Source organism: Palaemon carinicauda, chromosome 26 (genome assembly GCF_036898095.1).
Source record: "Palaemon carinicauda isolate YSFRI2023 chromosome 26, ASM3689809v2, whole genome shotgun sequence".
NCBI classification, from domain to species: Eukaryota; Metazoa; Arthropoda; class Malacostraca; order Decapoda; family Palaemonidae; genus Palaemon; species Palaemon carinicauda.
In genome coordinates, this window is record NC_090750.1 from 102,085,532 (window position 1) to 102,110,870 (window position 25,339).

General features: G+C 35.1%; 1 long non-coding RNA gene across 1 annotated transcript; it reads left to right on the top strand.

Annotated features, from left to right (window-relative positions):
- Positions 1-17,876: 17,876 nt before the first annotated feature.
- On the top strand, positions 17,877-24,765 carry LOC137620348 (uncharacterized). The gene is made up of 3 exons (XR_011040050.1): positions 17,877-18,119; positions 21,756-22,217; positions 22,361-24,765. It is a non-coding gene; the product is annotated as an uncharacterized lncRNA (long non-coding RNA).
- Positions 24,766-25,339: the final 574 nt, after the last annotated feature.

Below are 25,339 nucleotides of genomic sequence, written 5' to 3' on the forward strand. Positions count from 1 at the left end.
GTATGTTTGCGAGAGAGAGAGAGAGAGAGAGAGAGAGAGAGAGAGAGAGAGAGAAAATAGCGGTCGAAGCACATTTGATCGGCAGGTATAAAATTAAGAAAATTTGAATTGTGTATAAAATATTTGCTGTGTATGTTTGCGCGTGAGAGAGAGAGAGAGAGAGAGAGAGAGAGAGAGAGTCCAATTGAACGTGTCTCATTGGTAAAATAAAAAATAAAAAAATGGGGAAAATGAATTAAATATTTTCTCGGATCAAATGGGATCCGAGTACCATCGGATTAAGTCACTCGGAGATCGGAACGAATAATTGAAGAGATCATGAAAACCCATTTGGGCAAAGTGATTGCCGGATTTATATATAAATCGCTTTTAGTTGTTTCCTATAATGGCGTTTGTAGAGAACGGGGACTATATGTATTATTTACCTTCATTGCACAAATTAGTACTAAGAGATGTGGAGTTTCTTATCCTGTTTATGTGAAATATTTATTTTCTATGAATTGATTTTTTATTATTTTATTACCTCTGCCAACTAAGTTGGAAGGAGGTTATGTTTTCGCCCGTTTTTGTGTGTTTGTTTGTTTTTGAATAGCTTCCTGGCCACAATTTTAATCTTAGAATAAAGAAACTTGCAGGGATTAACTGTTATGTAAAAAGCTGGAAATGATTAAATTTTGGAAGGTCAAGGTCAAAGGTGAAGGTCATGGTCAAGCAAAATGACCAATCAGTGTAATCAGCCATAAGTATGGACATCATTGTCACAGAGACTTCAAACTCCACGCCACTTAATACCTGTTAAGGTCAAAGGTCAAGGTCGAGCAAAAGGTAGAGAAATAAGCTGCCGCGCTGGAGGTCTGCGCTCTACTGTGTGCCCTTCTAATTTCCTTTATTTTCTCCAATTTTTATATGCACCGCATTATGGTCTGCTACCAGCTAAACATGTGTCTAAGGAAGAGTTATTTGTTCCTTTCTAATAGTTTATAAATGATAATTTGGCTTATTTTTATTTTCTATTTTGGCAATGCGATGTATATATAGTAGCTGTTCTTAAATAAAGAAATTAATAATTCTAAATTTCCCTTCAAAATTGCTGCCATGAATCAGAAGTCTAATTTCATCACATAGTCAAAATTTGCCTATTGAAACGGTGTAACGATATTTTTATAATGATTATAAACACATGAAATTGAATATGATTTAATAAAAAAGCTGAAGCCAATTAAATAAATTAAGATTCCCTTTAAAACTGAAGTTGATTTTTATGACCTTGAAATTTCGTTCTCCTTTAATTTCTTTCCAAAGACGATTAATTATCATTTGGTTTAAATAGTTATTATAAACGTAGAAGATGAAGTATAAAAGTCGCCTTCTTACCCTATAACCAATAGTGTACTAACACACATTATCGCAAGAGCATATATGTGTATATGTATATATATATGTATATATGTGTGTATGTGTGTATATATTTGTATACTTAGATGCACGCAAATACACATACTCACATATACAGTATATATATATATATATATATACTGTATATGTGAGTATATATATATATATATATACTGTATATGTGAGTATATATATATATATATATATATTTATATATTAATATTTATGTACATATATGTATGTATATATATATATATATATCTATATATCTATCTATATATATATATATATATATATAAAATTTATATATATATATATATATAAGCACGATTCAGCAATTGAAGTATGAATGTGGTAATTATTACTATCTTATTTTCTCTCTTGAGAAACATTATATATTTCCGGTCACGCTCTGCTCTCCCCGTCCCTCAGATAGGAGGGAGAGGAAATTTTCATACCCTGGTAAGAGGGGGTTGCGTGTGTGAGTGTGTGCATATCTATCTAGATATTTAACCGTCATTTTGACGGGTCGCGTACAATAGTATAAACATATTTCCCTTCCAATAAGATATAACTAAAAGCACACCTATCACAAATAAATTCCATCATCCGTAGCAAATAAATTCGAATGTGAAATGAAACATCTTTTATTACATTATGAATATGGAAAAATATGCTTTCCCTCGCCCTTTAACCCCCCTCCCCCCTTTAACTCCTCACCCTTCAACTCCCCCTCCCCCGCCCCCTTACCTTATTGCAATTCACCAATTGAATTCATATTACGTATGGGGCTCTGACTGGTAAATCCACTCCTAAAGGACTTTATTCATCCATAAAATCTAATAGATCTTTTTTTTTTCATTTTTGGGGATTAATTCTTATGAATAATTCACGAGCGGAGATGCCACATCGACCGTTGATTCCTCTGACGATTTTCGAAGACTTGTTTAACTAATTCTGTTTTAAAGACTTTCTAGTCTTTTAAGTTTCAGGATAACTTAGCTTTTCTATAAGCTAATCTGCGTAATCTTAAAGGATGCTCAGCTAATCGGGCTAATAGCTACAGTAACAAACTAGAGGGGCACTCAATAGAGCGCAGACCTCCGCCGCAGCAGGTTATTTCTCAACCTTTCGCTATACCTTGACGTTTGACCTTAACATGTATTAATTTGGCGCGGATTTTCATACATTCAAATATGAACCAAGTTTGAAGTCTCTGTGAAAACGATGTCCAAACTTATGGCTGATTACGTGAATTAGACATTTTGCTTGAACTCGACTTTGACCTTTAACCTTGGCCTTCCAAAATTTAATATTTTCCAACTTTTTACATAACAGTTGATCCCTACAAATTTTATAACTCTACGAATAAAATTGTGGCCAGATATCTGTTTACAAACAAACACACACACAAACAAGGGGTAAAACGTAACCTCCTTTCAACTTCGTTGGGGGAGTTAACAACTAATATAGTCTATCATTTAGGGCTGTAGTGCCCCTGTCTTTCACTCCAGTCCAGGGTTCGATTCCCAGGTGAGGTATAAATTTGATGTAGGAATAAGTGCGGATAACGTCGTTTGATGTGAATATTAATTCGTCTGTTGACATTTGGGTTTCGTTATTACTCTTATGACTCTTATTAGAAGTTTTAGCTAAAACCTTTAAACTGTTGGGCACAACCACGTTTAATTTCAGTAGATCTTTATATATATATATATATATATATATATATAAGGAAATGAATAAACTAAAAAAGAAGTAATGTACAATCAAAAAGTATTTTAAAAAATAGTACCAAAATTTAAATGAGATATCTCATATATAAACTAGAAACGGCTGCATTTGTTGTTGTATATACAGTATATATGTATATAAGCATATATATACATATATGTATATACATATATATATATATGTATATGTATACACACATATATATATATATATAATATATATATATATATATATATATATATATATATATATATATATATATACAGTATATATACATATATTTGTGTGTGTATATACGTATATATACATATCAATTTAAAATTATTATTCAATGCCCGATTACATCAAATATATATACAAACAAAAAATTCGCCGTTCCATCCCCAATCTGCATCCCATCACCATTATAAACCACAGCACTAAACCCGGGTTACCCTATTCAAGTGGCAGTAATAAATTCAGCTGAATAATATTCGCTGTTCAGGGGAACATGGCAAAATAACATGTGTTGTTTAGAGAACAGTAGAATGACAACCCCCTTTAGCCCCTTCAAAAAAAAAAAAAAAAAAAAAAATAAAAAAAAAAAAAAAATTGTTTGTGACCTGTGGCTGGTAAATTCCCTAAAAGAGCATGTGGATGGTTTTGGTTATTTGATTTTTATTAATGGATTTGTATAAATTGTATAGAGCATTTTTTACTTGTTTGAGCAAATTTCTACCCTTTTCATATGTTGAAGCCAAACTGGTGACGGTATTTTGGATATTTCGTTTTATGTGATATTAATCAGCATGAAAAAACTGCCCTGGTGCCTAGAATAACAGAAGACGAAGTAAAAAAAAAAAAAAGCAATTATTGTACTAAATTAGATTTAAGACCATAACAAGGAAAATGTATATGTATATAAATAAAATTGTGGCAAAACCACACTTTACATTTCTCTTACTAATACTTAACTTGCAAACTATTGCCTGATTTAGATATTAATCTTTAGCACCGTCGTTCAATTAGTTCATTATGCATGTTGCATAAGATTTTTCATAACTCTGACCATCCTTTACATTCAGATCTCCCTGGACAATTCTATCCTGTTCGTAATACTAGGGAGGCAGTTAATTCTAATAGGCAGGCCTTCTGCATCATGAGGCTCAATACTACACAGTATTCCAGAAGTTTTATTCCAGCTGTTACCAAGTTGTGGAATGATCTTCCTAATCGGGTTGTTGAATCAGTAGAACTTCAAAACTTCAAAGTTGGTGCAAATGTTTTTATGTTAACCAGGCTGACATGAGTCTTTTTATAATTTATATATGACATATCTGTTTTTGACGTTGTTAATAGTTTATATAGGACATATCTGTTTTGACGTTGTCACTGTTTTTAGAATGATTTATTGTTAATTTATTCTCTTCATTTATTTATTTCTTAATTTCTTTTCCTCACTGGGCTATTTTTCCCTATCGGAGCCCTTGGGCTTATAGCATCTTGCTTTTCCATCTAGGGTTGTAGCTTGGCTAGTAATAATAATAATAATAATAATAATAATAATAATAATAATACCACGTTTTTAATTCAACTCCCATTTTCTTTGCCAGTAATTACAGGTCAGACTGGAGAAATTCTTGGACGAGGAGAATTTTTTTTTTTTCAAGCTAATTTTCCTCGGTCTCTATCAGCTGAAAAAAAGTCATAAGCGTAAACAGGAATGGAAAAGTGATTTTAATCCTTATATGATCTGCCGAAATGAGTGAATGGAGTGAAAGCAGGTTAATATTCATGAAAACAGACTATTTATCATTTAAGTGCAGAGATAACGGAATGAAAATTCTATGCATAAAGTCTGCATTGACAGACTGATATTCTGGTTTTTTTTTTTTTTTTTTTTTTTTTTGTGACATATGCTGGCGGTAAAAATAACTTGATTTATGGAAATCATTGAGTAACTTCACAACCAAATTTCCCATTCAATTGGTGTGACTTTTTCCGACTCTAGTTAAAAAAATTACGAAGCTTTTCGTTTTGAATTGATTGCGTTTTGGAATGGAATATTTACTAATGTAGCTAATCTCTGACACCAAATGCTAGAAAGAAGGAAAATAAATCTGAGATGAGAGTGGACAATAATATTCAGGTTTAAAGAAAATATGTTTATATATAAAACACACAAAGAAACACACATATGCATACAGTATATATATATATATATATATATGTGTGGGACTTTATGTGTATATCAGAATGTTCGAAATTTAAGAATATATATATATATATATATATCTATATATGTATATATACATATATATATATATATATATATTTATATATGTATATATATGCATACATATTTATTTATTCATATATATATATGTATATATATATATATATATATATATAAAATATATATATATATAAATATTTGAGATAACCAAAAAGAAAGGGATAATTTAAACACCCGGCTTCAATTTTTCTGGAATACCTCATCCATCATTTCTTCCTCTTCCTACTCCTTTTCCTCTCCCCTCCCAACCTCTTCCTCATTTCCTACACCGCATCTCCTACTATACCAAAACACGTTCTTAAAGTCTGCAGAATGGTAATAGGATACTTTGTTTTCTTCTTTTTCTTAAGACGAAGAGAGAGAAAAAATACCCTTCCCCAAAAAAGAAAAGAAAATTTCTTATTCAGAAAGCTCTGTACGTCGTGTGGTATCCTGTTTTGGTTTGAGAGAAATGTCAATCAATTCTTGCGAAATCAGCTGATTTTTAGAGGGGGGATTAGGTCGACAAATCCCTTAACATTTTCTCTTTCACTTCTATATGGAGAGAGAGAGAGAGAGAGAGAGAGAGAGAGAGAGAGAGAGTCCCCTTGTTTGATGACAATTATAATGTCTAATAATAGAGAAAACATTAACACAAGAGAGAGAGAGAGAGAGAGAGAGAGAGAGAGAGAGAGTCCCCTTGTTTGATGACAATTATAATGTCTAATAATAGAGAAAACATTAACACAAGAGAGAGAGAGAGAGAGAGAGAGAGAGAGAGAGAGAGGCCCCTTGTTTGATGACAATTCTAGTGTCTAATAATAGAGAAAACATTAACACAGAGAGAGAGTGAGAGAGAGAGGGGGGGGGTCCTTGTTTGATGACAATTCTAGTGTCTAATAATAGAGAAAACATTATTATTATTATTATTACTATCCAAGCTACAACCCTAGTTGGAAAAGCAAGATGCTATAAGCCCAGGGGCTCCAACAGGGAAAAATAGCCCAGTGAGGAAAGGAAATAAGGAAATAAATAAATGAAGAGAACAAATTAACAATAAATCATTCTAAAATAAGAAACAACGTCAAAACAGACATGTCATATAATAAACTATCAACAACATCAAAAACAAATATCTCATAAATAAACTATAAAAAGACTATGTCCGCCTGGTCAACAAAAAAGCATTTGCTCCAACTTTGAACTTTTGAAGTTCTACTGATTCAACCACCCGATTAGGAAGATCATTCCACAACTTGGTCACAGCTGGAATAAAACTTCTAGAGTACTGCGTAGTATTGAGCCTCGTGATGGAGAAGGCCTGGCTATTAGAATTAACTGCCTGCCTAGTATTACGAACAGGATAGAATTGTCCAGGGAGATCTGAATGTAAAGGATGGTCAGAGTTGTGAAAAATCTTATGCAACATACATAATGAACTAATTGAACGACGGTGCCAGAGATTAATATCTAGATCAGGAATAAGAAATTTAATAGACCGTAAGTTTCTGTTCAACAAATTAAGATGAGAATCAGCAGCTGAAGACCAGACAGGAGAACAATACTCAAAACAAGGTAGAATGAAAGAATTAAAACACTTCTTCAGAATAGATTGATCACCGAAAATCTTGAAAGACTTTCTCAATAAGCCTATTTTTTGTGAAATTGAAGAAGACACAGACCTTATATGTTTCTCAAAAGTAAATTTACTGTCGAGAATCACACCTAAAATTTTGAAAGAGTCATACATATTTAAAGAAACATTATCAATACTGAGATCCGGATGTTGAGGAACCACCGTCCTTGACCTACTTACAATCATACTTTGAGTTTTGTTAGGATTCAACTTCATACCCCATAATTTGCACCATGCACTAATTCTAGCTAAATCTCTATTAAGGGATTCACCAACCCTAGATCTACATTCAGGGGATGGAATTGATGCAAAGAGAGTAGCATCATCTGCATATGCAACAAGCTTGTTTTCTAGGCCAAACCACATGTCATGTGTATATAGTATGAAAAGTAATGGGCCAAGAACACTACCCTGTGGAACACCGGATATCACATTCCTATAATCACTATGGTGCCCATCAACAACAACTCTTTGAGATCTATTACTTAAAAAATCAATAATAATGCTAAGAAACGACCCACCCACTCCCAACTGTTTCAGTTTGAAAACAAGGGCCTCATGATTAACACGGTCAAAGGCAGCACTAAAATCAAGGCCAATCATACGAACTTCCCGACCACAATCAAGGGATTTCTGTACAGCATTGGAGATTGTAAGAAGGGCATCACATGCTCCAAGGCCTTTACGAAAACCAAATTGCAGACTAGGGAAGAGATGATTACCTTCAGCAAACCTATTAAGACGTTTTGCCAGAAGACGTTCAAAAACTTTAGATAATATGGGAGTTATGGAAATTGGGCGGTAATCAGTGGGACTTGAGCTACCACAAACACATTTACATAGAGGAGTAACATTACCAATTCTCCAACTAGTGCTAAAAGCTCCTCTTCTTGCTAACTTGCGCAAAATAACAGATAACTTTGGAGCTAAGAAATCTGCTGTCTTTATAAAAAACAAAGGGAAAATACCATTTGGGTCTACACCTCCATAAGCATCAAGGTCCATCAACAGAGCTTTAATCTCACGAGATCGAAAAGCTAAACTAGTTAGTTTAGCCTCAGGAAAACAGGAATGAGGAAGTTCAAGTTTTTCATTACTCTGTTTACTGTCAAAAACATCAGCCAAAAGGGTTGCCTTTTCCTTTGGACAGTGAGTGACTGAGCCATCTGGTTTAAGTAAAGGAGGAACTGTTGCATCTACACCAAAGAGTGCAGATTTAAGGGTAGACCACCATTTATGTTCCTGAGTTGTACCAGAAAGGGTTTCTTTTATGGTTAAATTGTACTCCTTTTCAGTTGAGGCATAAACTCTCTGAGCAAAAGCTCGAAGCTGAGTATAGTTGTTCCAGGTCAAATCTGATCTGTTACCCTTCCAAAGTTGATAGGCCTCCTGCTTCTCCAAAAAAGCACGTCTACAATCATCATTAAACCACGGTTTGTCCTTCACTCGGTACCTTAGCACACGAGAAGGGATACGCCTATCAATTATGTTGACTAGATTCTCATTCAAAGGGACAACAGGATCTACATTATTATATAATTGTGACCAATTCAAGCACAAAAGATCATGTAAAATCCCATTCCAGTCTGCTTGGGATTTCATATAAAGAGAGAGAGAGAGAGAGAGAGAGAGAGAGAGAGAGGCCCCTTGTTTGATGACGATTCTAGTGTCTAATAATAGAGGAAACATTAACCGAGAGAGAGAGAGAGAGAGAGAGAGAGAGAGGCCTCTTGTTTGATGACAATTCTAGTGTCTAATAATAGAGAAAACATTAACAGAGAGAGAGAGAGAGAGAGAGAGAGAGAGAGAGGGGCCTCTTGTTTGATGACAATTCTAGTGTCTAATAATAGAGAAAACATTAACAGAGAGAGAGAGAGGAGAGAGAGAGAGAGAGAGAGAGAGGCCCCTTGTTTGATGACGATTCTAGTGTCTAATAATAGAGGAAACATTAACCGAGAGAGAGAGAGAGAGAGAGAGAGAGAGAGAGGCCCCTTGTTTGATGACAATTCTAGTGTCCAATACTAGAGAAAACATTAACCGAGAGAGAGAGAGAGAGAGAGAGAGAGAGAGAGGCCCCTTGTTTGATGACAATTCTAGTGTCCAATACTAGAGAAAACATTAACCGAGAGAGAGAGAGAGAGAGAGAGAGAGAGAGAGGCCCCTTGTTTGATGACAATTCTAGTGTCTAATAATAGAGAAAACATTAACAGAGAGAGAGAGAGAGAGAGAGAGAGAGAGAGGGGGGGTGTCCTTGTTTGATGACAATTCTAGTGTCCAATACTAGAGAAAACATTAACCGAGAGAGAGAGAGAGAGAGAGAGAGAGAGAGAGAGGCCCCTTGTTTGATGACGATTCTAGTGTCTAATAATAGAGGAAACATTAACCGAGAGAGAGAGAGAGAGAGAGAGAGAGAGAGAGGCCTCTTGTTTGATGACAATTCTAGTGTCTAATAATAGAGAAAACATTAACAGAGAGAGAGAGAGAGAGAGAGAGAGAGAGAGAGAGAGAGGCCCCTTGTTTGAGGACGATTCTAGTGTCTAATAATAGAGGAAACATTAACCGAGAGAGAGAGAGAGAGAGAGAGAGGAGAGAGAGGCCCCTTGTTTGATGACAATTCTAGTGTCTAATAATAGAGAAAACATTAACAGAAGAGAGAGAGAGAGAGAGAGAGAGAGAGAGAGAGAGAATCATATTAATTTTTGCCAATTCAGAGGAAGGTTTTCACGATAATCATCCTATAAACCCTCTCTCTCTCTCTCTCTCTCTCTCTCTCTCTCTCTCTCAGCAAGATGTAAGATGTACAATAAAAAGAATTTATAAAATAAAAAAAAAGTAAATGGGTACGTTACCATTTTTTATAAAGAATATCACACACACTCACACACACACACATACACATACACATACAGATTGCCCGTAGCTTATCTCCGGGTGGAAGTTCTCAGACTACGACCGTCATCATCTTTTATCATTATTATTATTATTATTATTATTATTATTATTATTATTATTATTATTATTATTATTACGGCAGAATATTTAAATAGATATGTACACACACGGACCCCCTGTCACCAGGGTATGACTACTCCCTCTCTCCCCTACACGAATGACTGGGAGAGACCGAATGGTTACACGCCTGGAAATATCTATCTATCTATCGATCTATCTATCTATCTATCTATCTATCTATCTATATATATATATATATATATATATATATTCAGGCACTTGCTCTCTATTATATACAGTAGGGGAGATTATTATTATTATTATTATTATTATTATTATTATTATTATTGTTGTTGTTGTTGTTGTTGTTGTTGTTGTTGTTGTGGTTTCTGGATGATGATAACGTCACCATCAATTTTGATACTACTACAAAAATCTGATATAAAACAAATTTACCAAGAACCCTAACCCGTAAAACACCTTGCCATATCATATATAATTTCAGAAATCCACCTCGCTCTCGGCAAAAACCTTTTCAAAACTTCCACGCAACACAGAATATAAAAACCAGGTTTTTCCTTTCAACACCTAAACCCATTTCCCCCTTTAAAGTTGGGTTTACACGGTCGAACTGTTCGTCGAACGTGGTTCGACAGACAAGTGTTTGAAGTGATGTTCGAACGTGTGAACGGGGTATTTGGTCGTCGAACCTGCTTGTCAAACGTTTCGAAGCCGCGGAGTCAGCCACAAAGGCATAAGGTTTGTGGACAACGATGCCCCGCCCACAAAAATCAGGCGAGAACAGACTTTCTTCAAACAGTTCGACGAACATATTCGACAACAAAATACCCTGTTCACAAGTTCGAACATCACTTCAAACACTCGTCAGTCGAACCGCGTTCGACAAACCCTATAAACCCGGCTGATGGAGAAGAAGAGACTCTCCGGCGAGAACAGACTTTCTTCGAACAGTTCGAGGAACATGTTCGACAAACCGTGTAAACCCCGCTGATGAGAAGAAGAGACTCAGTCCAGCGTTATATAAGCTCGTCCAGTCAATGACCCCAAATTTCCCCAATAATGAGAGGAAGTCTGAACCTTGTGGCGTCATTATCAAAGGTGATTTCAGCTGCTGGAAAGCCATTAAAGACGGGGAGGAACATTTTAGGAACGATATCTCGCCATTTTTGACCAGAAAACTCATTCGAAATGACGCTAGGAGTGTTGTGAACTTTCCTTCTGACATTCGCTTCTCGATGTGTATATAATGTTTTAGAAAACAGCGATTTTGAAAATATAGTGAAATAGTGAAATTGATAATAATAATAATAATAATAATAATAATAATAATAATAATAATAATAATAATAATCTTTAATGAGTATGATAGTAATATTGATAAGAAATCGATGTCAATCATGATAGCAACAACAACAACAACAACAACAACAACAGTAATAATAATAATAATAATAATAATAATAATAATAATAATAATAATAATCCAGTCAACGAACCTCATAAAAATTCATCCGGTTTAGAGCAAGCGTCGCTCACAATATTCGCTCGCAAAAGCATTAGTCAAAAGAACAAAGCCCTGGCTGGATACATTTGCATATTAAAAGGACAGACTTCAGGGTAGCGTTGGTCATAAGAACGTATGTGTAGAACATATACATAGACACATACAGGCATGAGTATATACATTACTATATCTATCTATCTATGTATCTATATATACTGTATATATATATATATATATATATACATGTATATATAAATATGTATATATATATATATATATATATATAAATTATATATATATATATATATATACATGTATATACAAATATGTATATATTCATATATAAATATATATATATATACATGTATATACAAATATGTATATATTCATATATAAATATATATATATATATATATATAAGCATATATGTATATATAAATATGTATATATTTATGTATATATTATATATATATATATATAATATATATATGTATATATCTATATATGTATGTGTATATAAATATGTATATATTTATGTATATACATATACATATATATATATATATATATATATGTATATTCATATATATATATATATATATATAAATATATATACATATATATGTATATATATATATATATATATATAGTATATAAATAAACAACAACAACAAATGCAGCTGTTTTAGTCCACTGCTGGACAAAGGCCTTATTCATGTTAATCCACGTTTGGCATTTGGCCAGTTTTTATCAACACGTGTGATGGTGGGAGATTTTCGTCTTATCATTCACAGCAACAAATGCTGCCGTTTCTACTTCACTGCAGAACAAAGTACTCAGAAATGTCCATAGTCATGACTGGGGTTAGACCATTTTCTTCACCACGCTGGTCACTACAGATTGCTGATGGTGGGAGACTTTTGTCTGATCGCTAACAGCAAACCAACCTAATATAGGTTGCCCTGACTTGTACAGCTTTGCTGATCATGGTGATACACAAAAACTTTCACCACATCAAGGTATCCCCACTCAGAAAGGCGTATATATATGTATATATATATATATATATATATGTATATATATATACATACATACATATATATATATATATATATATATAAAAGTATTTGTAACCTATTTGAAAAATCACGAGTGTTGGCAATAAAATTGAAATAAAGCAGTCAAGTATCACAAATTCACCAACAAGGTATAATGGAGGAAATCGTTTGATTTTGATTCAAAACCTGAATTTAACAGAAATGTGCACGTCAGAGTCTGAATCAATTCCCATTTCTGTCACCCTTGATTTGGACCAGAAATTCTTATATAATGAATTTCTCCTTGGGTCGATATCAGTATACATACACACGCACGCACGCACGCACGCACACACACACACACATACATATATATATATATATATATATATATACACATCCCTTTCTGAGTGGGAATACCTTATCGTCATGATCAGCAAAGCTGTACTAGCCAGGGCCACCCATAATAGGTTGGTTTGCTGTGAGCGATCAGACAAAAGTTTGCCACCATCACTAATCCATAGTGACCAAACCCTAAGGACATGTCTGAGAACTATGTCCTGCAGTGGACTAGAAACAGCTGCGTTTATTGTTGTTGTTGTTGTCGTGGTTGTTGTTGATATAATGTGTGCTTACAGATACGTCTGTTACCGCTCGCTGACTACCATAATTTATCCTATTTTTTTTTCCTCCGAAGGGAAATAAGCTACCAAAAACTCCCTCCTTCCTCCAGTCACTGCAACGCCATAACTCAAAAGCAACGTCAGAAAAAAAGCATATATCAAATTTCGCGCGGGTGGCGATAACTGAAATCAGACGTCTGACGAGACACATCAACTCCTCCAGGATATTGTCGGCCAAGACGGGAGACTAAATCTAGACTGAGGCTTCCAGGAAATGAGTGTAATATTCCAGCATGGAAGAGGAAATGGCACCCTTTAGGTCTGCTGCACGAATGGCAGTCTAGGAAGAGAGAGAGAGAGAGAGAGAGAGAGAGAGAGAGAGGAGAGAGAGAGTTTACCAGGCATTGTCATGAAACAGCAACTGAAAGACAACGTAGGCTTACATTTAAATGTCACACTGGCATTGTCTCAGTACTTAACACACACACACACACACACACACACACACAGAGAGAGAGAGAGAGTTTATCAGGCATTGTCATGCAACAGCAACTGAAAGACAGCACAGGCCTACAGTTAAATGTCACATTGGCATTGTCTCACTACTCAATTGAGAGAAGAAAAGTTCCTTGTCAATAAATGTCATGAGAGAGAGAGAGAGAGAGAGAGAGAGAGAGAGAGAGAGAGTTTATCAGGCATTGTCATGCAACAGCAACTGAAAGACAGCACAGGCCTACAGTTAAATGTCACATTGGCATTGTCTCACTACTCAATTGAGAGAAGAAAAGTTCCTTGTCAATAAATGTCATGAGAGAGAGAGAGAGAGAGAGAGAGAGAGAGGAGAGAGAGAGGTTTACCAGGCATAGTCATGAAACAGCAACTGAAAGACAGCGTAGGCCTACAGTTAAATGTCACATTGGCATTGTCTCAGTACTCAACAGAGAGATGAAAATTTCCTTGCCAATAAATGTCATGAGAGAGAGAGAGAGAGAGAGAGAGAGAGAGAGAGAGAGAATGACCTCACCCTCGCCGTTAAAACCAATGTAGATTTTGGTTAAAACTATTATTAAATAAAATAACCAAACGAAGAAATACCATCAACAACGCATCCCTCCACAGAACAAACTTTATACTGTCATTATTCATGATTACTTTCCCTAATGAACGCCTACGTTTTCAGGGAGAATGCATTTTGTCTTCGCTAATTGCTAATTATCCGTTGATGCAAATCGGAGGAAAACTTCTTAATTTCACTGGGTGAAGGAACATAGCATGCTGTAAACAAGTCATTAACTTCACACTCAAATTATTTCTTATGCTGCTTCATTTCATTATAAAAATGATAATCCAATAATTAGCTAATTCGCGTAAACTTGGGCATCAGCAGTAATCATCAAAGTGTAGATGAGCATTCCGGAATTATTCACAGTTTTACAAGAGGAGACCGTTCTCCGTCTATTTAGATGTTAAGCGATTATATCTTTCTCATTATCTACGTGTCATGGAATTATTATAATTTCTAATATGATATTTTTGGAATATGATTTAGTAATTCCAGTCCAACAGAGAAAACGTCTCCTTTGTGATCCATGAGTAAAATATTTCATACTAGACCTATCCGGTAGAAACAGTGCTTTCATTCACTCTTATTATCTCTCTCATTTCCTACGTGTGACGAACATACTGCACATACAGGTGTAACAACCTGTGCATACAAATTATATTGTGCTCAGGACGAGGTTACCGGGGAGAGAATGGAGAAAAAGGGAAGGTAGATAGGATCACGGTCTAGGTATAATCCCTAGATCGTGGGTAGGATAATGGATAGTAAAGGTGCAAAGACCCGAGCGTATACGTTTCATGTTTCACACACACACACACACACACACACACACACACACACACACACACACACACACACACACATATATATATATATATATATATATATATATATATATATATATATATATATATATATATATATATATATATATATATATATATAATTGACTTTCTCTATTTAACTATGCGATGAGCTTATCATGAATATTCACACTCATGGAACTTACGAAAAAAATAATATATAAGTAAAATAAAAAGTCACATCTTAACGTGTAATCCTTGTTTAACGACACCTCCATTTATTTTTATTTATGATGCATGAATGAGCAACGCCGTCTACTATCGTCTCTTGAGTTTTTTGAAGTGTTAATTAAACAAAAATTAAATGTGAATATAAACTGGTTGGTATCTGTAATTACGTAGGCTTATAAAAAGCTTCACACATTAAAAAGAGTAATTTTACATATACATTAGGCCTCCTTATTGAGTGAATGATGGAGTAGTGGTCAATTTATTATATACAGTATATATACAACAACAACAAATACAGCAGTTTTTAGTCCACTGTAGGACAAAGGTCTAAGCCATTTTCATCACCACGCTGGCCACCACGGACTGGTGATGGTGGGAGACTTTTGTCTGCTCTCTCAGCAAACCAACCTAGTATGATTGACCCTGACTAGTACAACTTTTCCTGATCATGGGGGTACACAAGCCTTTTGACCATGCTAAGGTATTCCTACTTTAAAAGTACATAATTTATATATATATATATATATATATATATATATATATATATATATATATATATATATATATATATATATATATATACACTGTATATCTTGGCAATATAACTTCAATTTATTTAGCGCCTTGTCTACTATTACAATTAAGATGTAGGGATTCATCTGTAAAAAAAAAAAAAAATAAAAAAATAAATACAATTCTTTATCCTATTATATTTGAGCTTGTTTTCTTGGGAAGCGCAGAAAGTCTTTTTTTTATTATGATTCATTATGCCTATTTCTGAAAATTTTATATATTTAGAAATAGATAGTAGTTAATTGCAGAATAGATAATGCTTATTTTTTTTTGTTGGGGGGGGGGGGGGTTCGAAATATAGTTTTATATTGAAATCCAAAATGTTCATCCTCTATTTCGAAATATAGTTTTTTTGTGGTTCAGTTATTTGTTTATTTATATTACATTTAGATTATACTCTAATATATATTTTTTCGTAATTAATTTATCCTCCCAAATCAGTTAAAAAAGAAAAATGAAATAATTATTAAAAACTTGGTTATATAGAAAAAACGTTTTTCATACACCGCTGCCTTCGTCATTCTCGTGTTTATACGCTAAAGAAAAAAAAACATTCACGAAAAAGAAACACTAACTTTCAACTTTTATTCCTGGTAAAGCAATTTTTCTACTATCGTTATCTTCCTCATCATCTTCATTACCACACATCATCACATTATCCTCCTCCTCATCCTCATTATCACTAGTCAAGTCTTCGCCTTGATAATACCGCTATTCAAATGTCATTTCAAGAGCTTCTTGAGGAACCGTCAACGTGTGTGTGTGTGTGTGTGTGTGTAGAGAGAGAGAGAGAGAGAGAGAGAGAGAGAGAGAGAGAGAGAGAGAGAGAGTTTTACGACATGCTGTAGTGACAATAATGCATTTGTCCCGGAGAGAGAGAGAGAGAGAGAGAGAGAGAGAGAGAGAGAGAGAGAGAGAGAGAGAGAGAGAGAGAGAGAGAAGGGGGCGTTTAAACTAAAATCTGATTTTCACTGGCTATAAATATTTTCCAATATCTCCCTCTAATTTGGACCAATTTCATTTGATTCAAGATGCATAATATAAAAGCGTAACATCCAATGGTCTTTCTATTAAAAAAAAGGAAAAAAAAACATTGCACAGTAAACCAAAGGGGTTTGAGATAAAAAAAAAAACAACAACTTATATTTAATCTCAACTACCCTGGTTAGATCATGTCAGGTGTGTTAGTATATATTATATTATTCATTTATTTGGTGCCTCAGTATTTCAGGTAGGTTAATTCTAGTTTCTGTCTCGAAAAAGTCTTCACAATTAAATTTCCCCTAGATATTTTCAGTATATCTCTAAAATTATTTCTAAGTAATAAAATCAAGAATTTTGTGTAGCCTTAGTATAATATGAAGGAACTTAAATTCTTTTAACTGATAAGTTTTTCATCTCAAACTGAGAAAACTTACTTTTTGTGGGATACCTGGTCAATAAAATTATATCAATCATATAATTAGTAATTTAAGCAGCTTTTAACATTGGAAAATTGTATTGTCTTTACAACGTAATACTCTAACTATGCAATGATGCTTGTGTTTTTTTTTATGTTATGATATGATAAAGTAAGGGATCAGTTTGCAATACAACCTAAAAATCTCACAAAGCATATTTTTTTTTTTTTTTACTTGCAACTATTTGGTGTTTTCCTTCCCCAATAGATGACGCTGTTTCGATGGCTTCAATCTCCAGACTCCAGAGTCCATAATTCCATGATCCTTGAATTCGCGATGTCTGCGCCCTCTGGGCAGTGTTGCCAGATATGGGAATTTATCCCTAGATTTCGGAATTTTGGGTGCCTGGTCTGGGTATTCTGTACAAATTTTTATGAAGAAACAAACAAACACGAGTAAACCTTTATATTGTTGCAATTAGTATGCTTGCACTTTTATGAAATATAGTGAGTAATTTCTTTATTAGTAAAGCTTACAGGATCAGAAGAAAGTATATTTGTGGAAATGGAGATTTTTTGGGTTGTTATGGGGATTTTTTATCACGAGTTTGGGGGATTTTTACACTAACCTACCTGTCAACACCAAAGACAATACACGGTGTCAACACAGGTGATTGGTGAACTCGAGAGTGCACGCTATTTGATAATAGTTATTACTTATTACGGGAAGACAGTTACGTTAGCTTGAATTACCATTACTAAAATACCGAAATTACTTTGAAATAAATTGGGTATATGCCGTATTCAGGTTATGGTGAATCTTATGGATCAGAAGACCATGCCAGTTTTCGTTATGGTGCTTCGGGAAGTTTGCGGCGTTTGATTACTTAAAAGGTAAAGTGAGAATCTTAAAAGTAGGCCTCAGATTTGGTGTGTTTTTACTGGACTTGTGGAAATATCATAGAACTAAGTGCCATAGTAGTTTGGTAGTTATTTCCCTTAGTGTTCGGGAATTAAGTGGGGGACCTTGTCAACAATAAAATGGCTGTTGGGGGGTATTGGAACGGTTGTAGGTAAGGTCGCACCACAAAGGTTAAAAACGTCCGTACTTTGCCTAATAATACTGTATAATACCAGAGGTTTTATTTTATTAAGTGCTATTTTGGTTTCCTTATAGAACAGTGGAATATTGTTAGGACATTAGAACGGGCGTAATTGAATAGACTTTTGTAAACTGAATATGTTAAATCCCATATACTGCTGGTAATTGTTTACAACACCCCGCTCTCCATTTACTTCAAAATAATACAATCCTGCAGTTCTCATCTTCTTGCACAGTAAGTAGGTGGTTGTTTAAATTCTGGGAAAACAGTAATTAGCAAGATATGTTGAAGGGGGAAGGAGCTATAAAAAGAAAATAGCTCGGTTTCCTCACCAAACGACTTGGGTAAAGTTGTATTGTATTACAGGGTGTGATTTCGAACAGAAAATGTATTCCCTTAGTAAATAGCGTGATTTAACCGAATTTGACCTTCATTTCAACTGCAAACAAACAGATCAACCAATTCGACTAACTTTAAGTTGCCAAAATTGGTTGATGTTAATACGGATGAAATGAAGGTGAAAACCGGTTAAATCACGTTATTTTCTACAGGAAAACATATTTTCTGTTAAAATGGCTATTTTCTGTTAAAATGGCAAAATATAATCACTGTCATATATGTTGTTAAAATATTCATTGTACAAATTTCTGGAAATTCATTGGGTTTCATGTATAACTTTTCTAACCTTATACTATATAGCAAGATTTGAATGACACTTGACTTGATTAGTGTAAATACAGGATCCCAGGATTTAAAGAATAACAATCTGTCCAGTTTGCCTGGCCTGTAACTTTCCTCCTTGGTCCTGTGTGGCATTCAGTAGGCTCTATGCTTCACTTTTAAGTTTGCTGTTTGGTATTTTGATTGACTTTCAGGTGAACAAGTGTGAATAAGTACTGTAAATGCAAAATAAATCTATGGAATTTGTATAGTAGAAATCTGAAACAAAGGAGCCTAAAACAAATGGAACCAACTGTGTTTCTGTATTTCTACCATACCCACAATTCTGAAAAAAATATGATTTTTACCCAAAGTGCATTACCAAAACAAATCCCAACAGGAGAAACACTGGTAGCGTTAATGTCCTCTTGACTGAAGAAAAATCTGTAGAACTTTTATAATTTATTGGCAATTATAGTATCTCTGTAATAAATATCTGGTAGAATAATTTTTTGCATCTTTTAAGATATGAAGTTGAAATTAATTATGTTGACTGTGGTTGTGGATGGCCTGATGATTACTGGACTGGGGTTTGTCCTGCTCAAACTTGATAGTTTGATAGTGTCAGTAACCTCACGATCTTTGAGAGCTAAGGATGGGAGTTTTGAGAGACCTTAGGGGTCTACCTGCTGAATCAACAGCCATTGCCTGGCCCTTCCTGGTCCTAGCTTGAGTGGAGAGGTGGCTTGGGTGGTGATCATATGTATATATGGTCAGTCTCTAGGGCAGTGCCACTGTCCCTTGCTTCTACCATTTATGAGCAGCCTTTTGAATTTTAAAGCCACGTTTGTTAATGCTACCTTGATGATTGCCACAAATAGCTGTGAATTTAATGTTTCTTAAAATTTGCCTAATTAAAAGCAGTCCCCCCTTTCCAGGAAGATATAGAAGGATAGATACAGCAATTGTCAGGTTAGGTAGGTGTAACCTAAGAAAGTACATACTGCATATCTAAATCCTATACTTGTTGGGTACCGTTATTATAGGGGAGTACGTAAATTTGATACAATAGAGGATTGTATTTGGGAGAAGTTTCCTGTAAGTAGATTGGAGACGGGAGTGGAAGTTAATTCCTTCAATAGAGTATTGTTTCTGGAAGTTTTCTGTGAGTACATTTGAAAAAATGCAAATAAAATTACCAATTGTCCAGAGGTGAAACACTACTGTATTTTGGATACGTATACTGGATACTTAAAATCTTGATGTTGACCCAAATGAATTTTGTTCAGTATTTAATATGCAGCATGGTGATTAAATACTGTACCATCAGGCTTGAATATTTGCAGGTTATATAATGATCGATTTGGTCATTTACGATACAGAGAACCATTAGACATTAAATAAAAATTCACCCATTCATATTTGTGATATGACTCGAGAGCTGACTTTTTCGGACTGACCTAGCTCCTTTGCAGCCGGCCTCCTTCGCAGCATTCAATCCTGGCCCAGCGCAACACCCAATCTCTCGCTGACAATGTGTCTCCTCACGTGCTCATCTCCCAATCCAATCGTTTGAACAATCATTATTTGGCCTTGGTGTACTCAGTAGAAGATGGCCCCTCAAGAGCTTCTTCAACTTGCTGAGAGGCAAGTGGTCATGACTTAAGATTAAATCCCTTGAGTGCAGGGAGGGGATGAAGTTTGCAGCTGTAAAAAGCTATTTTTGCATTGAGAATAATGTGATGTACCCTGTGAACGCAAAGAGAATTCGTGCTGCTGAGGCTGCCAGTGCCCCAAGCAGTGCGAAGGTTGTGATGAAGGCGAAAGAAAAAGGGCATGATCATAATAGAAAATGCAGTTCTGTGAATTGAGGATCAGCATAACAAGTGAATGTCGACTTCATCCGGTTAAAGGCCAAGTCTCTGCTCTGCAATTTCATGCAAGATGAACCTTGACTGTCCACCGGTCGAGAAACCACCTCTCCACAAATGCCTTTCCAAGCCAGCAAAGGCTGGTTTGACAAGTACTTTGAAGAGATGATAATTACTGGGGAGTGACTCTTCGGACCTCATGAGCCGCAAAAATTTTCCTAGACAAACTTGAGATAATCATGGCACAGGAGTGCAAGTTGGAACTTGTTTGATATGGAGGAAACTGGCTAGTTTATGGACATTTATATGTAAAATTTAGATTTTACTCAAATTTTGATTTTGCTCACTTGCAACATTGAAATAAAAATAGTAATTTTGTGCAATAGGGTAGTTTAGTAATTTGTATGTTTTTGGTACAGAATTAACATTGCACTACATAACAGTACAGTATATATATCATACATATTGATTTAATTAAATGGTTTCAGTGTACTATTGTATGTACAGTATGCATAACTTAAATGTAAAGTCCTATAGCATACTGTATCATTTTACTTTAACATGAATGGTATGTCAGTGTTAAGTAAAATAACATATGATACAGTACTGGAGTGTTACTTTAAAATTTTGTACTTTACGTAACATATATTGCACGTACATAATTTTTTATTGCTTAGAGTTTTTTTGTAAGAAATCACAAAACCCTCATTGCCCAGAAGTGCAACACTGCCCATTTTAAGTCAGGAAAAAACAGGTAGGCTAACAGTGTAAACAAGTTTCTCCAATTTTCATGAACATCTGATAGGTTTTTTCACTTGTTGAAAAATATTTACTGAAATTTACAGTATTTAAGATTAAAACTCCATTCTAATAAATGTTCCCTTTTGTCTTCCTAGGTATACGTTGAATTTTTTCGGAAATACCTTAGTACAGCTCATTAAACCTGGCCTGATTTGTGAGAGAAAGGCCCCTTGCATTTAAACTCCACAACATGGATTTGCTGTTAGGTTACTGGATGAATAATAAGGCGTGGACAGCGGGCAAGCTCTTCCTCAATTGGTTTGAATACTGCTGGTTGCCGGAGGTTGAGCAGTAATTGCAGAAAGTGTAGTCTTGCTCACCTTGACAATGCCCCCAAACATCCATCCTCTGTCAGGGTAACTAGTTCTTGTGTGCAAGAAGTTCTCTTACAAACACTGACCTCATCCAGCTTATGGACCAGGGAGACATTAAGTACTTCAAGGCTCACTAACCTACAGCTGAAGTGAATCAAGCACCCATGGCATCGTTCAGACATTTGTAACTGCGTCTCAATCTCTTCTACTTATCAACTCTGCTGCTTTGCGGAATATTTTCCGGTAGGTTGTCCTATTTAAACTTTATAAGTATATGGTTTACTGTACAGAATATGTAAAAAAAAAAAAAAAAAAATGCAACGGATAAGTAACGTAAGTATGGTATGTACTGTATTAACGTACCAAAATTTAATTTATTTTTTCAGGGATTATACATAATGTACTTTTGTCAAGTACTTGTATGGTAGTGCATATATTTTACTGTACAGGATGTATATTGTAGTTATTACCCTACCCACTCTCCAGACATTCAACACCTCAATAGTTGCATCATGTCTCACAACCCTTTGAAAATGTCAGGATGCCAGAAAACTTTAAATCAATCAATCACAACCCTTTGTCAGGAGGCCAGAAAACCCCAAATAAAGGTGTGCTTCACGTGTTACTGCTTGGAACTTGATAAATAAATGGTTAGTGGTGGTGTGCTTTCTTTAAATTTTATATTGTGGTAGGGTAACCTATGGTTTTAGTTTGCTATAATATATTTGACTGCTTTCTTCATTACTACAAAGATACAAACTTGTCATTTGTACGAGTTTACTGCCATGTCGATACCTTGACCGGAAAAAGGTGCCCAATTGGTAAGTATATAATAGCTTACTAGGAAACTCCTCTGTTGGACAGTGACGTGCTACTGTGTGACAAGCTTTTCTTCTATCCTATTCGTACTGTCAAGAGACTGACTTTCCATTGGCGATCAAAGATCATGATTAGCTCCTTGATGAATTACCCTTGTTCTGTGCTTTTGTGCCATGTTTGGTGTTGCTAGCATTATGCACACTGCCCCAGCAGTGATAGTAATCCTTGTGGACCTAGAGTTTGGCAGAGGTAGATCTGCATCCCCTCGGTGGAACTGCTATGGTAAGCAGTGTTCCGTAGAATCCCCATGTGAGTATTGTAGGGAGTGGCCGTTCTTCCAGTGGAAGAGATCTGTCTCATCTTAAGAAAAGAGAAAAAGGATTGTTCCCCTTCATCTTCCTTTGATAGCAAGACGAGTAAGCTAGTTTCTTGGAGACACATTTCTCATCCTGTTCCTCTTATTCTGGAGTAACTTAGGATTATGGTAGATTTTGATTACATTGCATATTGATAACTTAAATGAATTGCCCCACGAGCCTAGTGATCATGAATCGCCTCCAGAGACTGATTCCCTGGCTACCATCCCATGCACTTCCAGTGAGTGGTCTAGTCTGTGTTTTTGGTACCTAATTACACTGATTTAGTTCTACCAGCCACTCTTGTCTGTTGCAGGGAGCCGAGTATTTTAGTGTACTTTGGTTAGTTAACAATGAAGATCCTCTTGTGAGCAAAAGAACAATCAAGATCCTCTTGTGAGCAAAAGACAAAGGGATGATGGGAAAGCTCCTTAGTAAAAGTCCCGTGCACTTTCAGTGCCTGACCAGCTCCACCTATTGGCCAAGGCAAACTAGCTTGCTAACTGAAAACCCCCAAAATTGACGACACTGGGAAAGGAGGGTGTGGATCAATCGCTAGTTAGCAAGACGTACACGAATTTGCTTTGAGGATCCAAAAGTAATTTACAGTAGTTACAGGTACTATAATTGGTGTTCTGGTCTAGGGAAGATTTTCTAGTTATTGCAAAATCAATAAATGAATGAATGTATAATAATTTTTTTTTAATTACATTTTTTTTCCTTTCCCGGGTGATAGCCAGTCTCACTTCAAATGTATGCTCTGCCCTATGTCAGGCCTTTCAGCCAAAGTTTCATGAATGTACTTACTACACAAGATGCATGAAGAAAAGTGGCAGTGTATTTTTACAGCCAATTAAATCTTCAGAATGTTAAGTTAATCACTCTTCTAGTCCTCGTTCTGCACATTTGTTTGCATGGCCATTAGAGAGAAAACGGCAATATTAAGAGTTTGACAGAGAGGCTGTCATTGATGGGAAAGTAATACCTGGGCAGTGGCATAACACAACTACTGGTGGCTGGCCTGACTTGGATGATGCTGGTTGGAGGCCTTCACAAAAGGCTATAAATGTACACATCATTCTGTTGGTACATTAACACTGAAGGTAAAGTAACATTCAAAGATTCTGTGGTCTTCATGACGGCAAGTACTGAATATCATGCAATAGTTCAACCCAAATTAGAAACTTCATAAATTGTACAGTATTATAATATATTGGTCAAATATTCTTGGTTGTTCTTTGTTGCTGTATTTCAAGAAGATAAATTACACAAATAAAAATCTAATTCATATATTTTATCTAAATCCTTTTATCTAAATCCTTTTAATTTATCTAAATCCTTTTAATTTATCTAAAAATGAACTAAGTTTCACAAGTGCCTGAAACTGTTGGCCAAATGATTTTGAGTAACTACGCTTTCAGCTGTTTGCGGGATACATTGTATTTTCCAGCAGCAGCTGCAGCAGCTGTTGTTAAGACCTAGTTTGGAGGATGTCTTCTACTTTCTTCCTTTAGCATTTTTGAAGTGCTTACTGGGCTAGGCATAGTGAGATCCCTGCCTAGGCTGTTTTTTTAGTGAAGAGGAATTGGCCTTGTATTGTTACTGCGCTCTGAAGAGGTACAGCCCCCATACCCAGGTTTTGATGTTTGTGTTTTAAGTCATATGCTCTGCCTGGTCTTTGCTGTGATTCCAATATTTGATGAATTTTTTTTTTCATCTAGAAATGGTTGCGTATGAACACCCAACTGAGCTGGGTATCACGTATCATGCTGGAATAAAATGCTCTCAAGTAAAATTTCAACCATTCCTGTATCATTTCGAGAATTTTCCTAAAGTGTACTTTTATTATTCAGTAAGGTTGTTCTGAATTGTCCAAAAATACGCATTACAATAATCTATAGTACTCCTACTACAAAAGACAAATTTTACATTGTTGCAAATAATTGTTGGTGACTAAATCTATCCTAAATAAGTGAAACTCAGTGCTTGCATTTAGATGGAACATCTCCCCCAAGCAACTTTGTATTTTATTTTCACATACTACCTCTTGAAGGAAATTTTAATTGTATGAAACTCATTATTCCATCTGAAAGAAAATTTTATTTTGTCAGTAACCCTACAGGCTATGCTCAGATTTGAATGATCTCAAAACTCCAATCTAATATTGGAATGCCCTTTAAAAAATTCAAA